The sequence below is a fragment of the Daphnia pulicaria genome, chromosome 4 (assembly GCF_021234035.1).
Source record: "Daphnia pulicaria isolate SC F1-1A chromosome 4, SC_F0-13Bv2, whole genome shotgun sequence".
NCBI classification, from domain to species: Eukaryota; Metazoa; Arthropoda; class Branchiopoda; order Diplostraca; family Daphniidae; genus Daphnia; species Daphnia pulicaria.
The window spans coordinates 3,263,967-3,266,094 of record NC_060916.1 but is presented as its reverse complement, the minus strand read 5'-3'; positions in this window follow the sequence as shown (position 1 = coordinate 3,266,094).

Sequence of the window (2,128 nt, the reverse complement as noted above, 5' to 3'; positions counted from 1 at the left end):
GGAATCTATAGATTTATACTTACGTTATCTAAAATAGCAATAACTACAGGTAAGACGTATGCTTCTAAACAGTTTAATGTGCGCTAGGGTTCATGGTTGGTCTACTTTTTTAAATTTTCTCTCCCCATTTCCCTCGATTAATATCTTTTTTATACTTATGATCTTAACGATAAGAACAAAAAATCTTTTATCTTGAATGTACAGTAATAACCGTACACGGGGCTAAAGTGTCCAGGGCAATTTTAATATGTACAATTTGTTAAAAAATTATAAAATAAATACAGCGTATTTTCAATGATGTTTTATTTATCCTATTAACTTTTTTTTTCTTAATTTATGATTAATTTTGCGAGTTTTATGGGAAAAACAAAAAAAAAATTATCGATAAAAAAATGTTGGACGTTTAGTTTTCAATTTTTTTATACTTCTATAAATATTTTTATAAAACCCAGATAGCTATTTGATAGCGTTTTCTTTCTAGTTTAAGATGATTTTTTTATTTTATTAAAATATGGTTTTTAAGTTTTCAATAATTTAGTTTATTTAATGTTGTTTGGTGCCGGGTTAAATGGTACAGCCATCTGTTGCCAGGTAAACGACCAAAAAAGATCGAAAAAAAGACATCTTTACTTTTTTTTGTATCTCCACTTATACTCAATAGAATGAATAAAATGACAGTACTTCTGAGGGAGAAATAAATTTCCTTTTCACTAGTGCGTCTTTTAATAAATTTGATCCATCCGTTGCAGAGAAAAAGGGCGTTCCGTTTTTCCCTGGATCTGTTCCGTTTCGGTCGGCCATTTTTAAAGGGGGCCCCCTCTTCCAAAAAGGAAGGGGGAGGATTTTCCATTTTGGAATTTTCCAAGGGGGCTCCCCCTTCTAAAATGGCCGACCGAAAGAGAGCGAAATAGCTCGGGGGGATGAAAAAACACGTACAAAACACAAGAATTTATGATTATAAACTTCAATATATCTCACGATTAACAAAAAATACCCTCCCAATTTTTTTATATGTTATGTAAACATATCTCTTGTTTCTCGGTAAATTATTCGCTGTTCGTCAAATTTTCCGACTGATTTAATATGATTTTTTAAAGTGTAACCATTTTAGATTTCTATTTTTCAAATTGCGATACAAAATATTTCTTAAAAATAAAATAAAATGTGTTATATCGACGTAAAATTTAATTTTATGTCGATTGGTTTAGGTCTCATAAAATTTTGATAACAAATAAAGTCGCAATTGAAAAAAAACTGAAAAATGTATTTTTTCTTCAGTTCACGGCAAAATAAAAAAAAACACAAATTTAAATTTAAATATCTCCCAAACCGTTAAAACGATAATTCTGAAAATTTCAGGATCATTTTTTTTGCCCATCTTTACCCAACCCTTAAAAAATGAACGGAATCCCAATTTTGACGGCGCCATCGATCAGCAGATTTCGCGTGGAATGACCCTAAACCCCCCCATTTTCTCTGGCATCTACTATGAAAAACTTCATGTATAAGAAAACTTTTTTATTTAACAACATTTCTTTAAGAAATTGTTTTTTAATTCTTCCTTACCTTAATAGCTATCGGCCCAATTTTTTTGTTAATTTTAAAATGGACCCTTCCCCATTTTCCGACACCATCTAAAGTGGGACAGGCGTCTGTTCAAATTCACATCGGTACCACAAAATTTGAATAGAAATTCACACTCAATAACCGCTTATCCGAAAATTTTGAAATGTTTACAGTAGAATATAAACATGACTGAGAACACACAGTATTTTTTCCATTAAAATCGGCGAGGTTCCGCGACAAAAAAAAATCGAATAACCATGGAATGACCCTAAATAAATACAGTGCTTAATAACTAGAAAAGAGCGACTTGCCCCTGTGTCTTCTAGCCCCACTCTCCCCTAATTTTAACAAATGCATCTTATCTCGAGGCAAATTTTTTCTTCCTTTTTTTAAAGCCAATCGGGGATTTAAAAATATTGAAAAATAAAGAAGTGGGAGCTCAATAACAAAAAACGCGCCAACTATGCCACGTCTCCCCAAAATAATTCATTTTTTTAACGAAAACTCGGACGAAATCCAAAACTCATTTTTAGGATCGCCGCAAAAATAACCTTTTCTTATA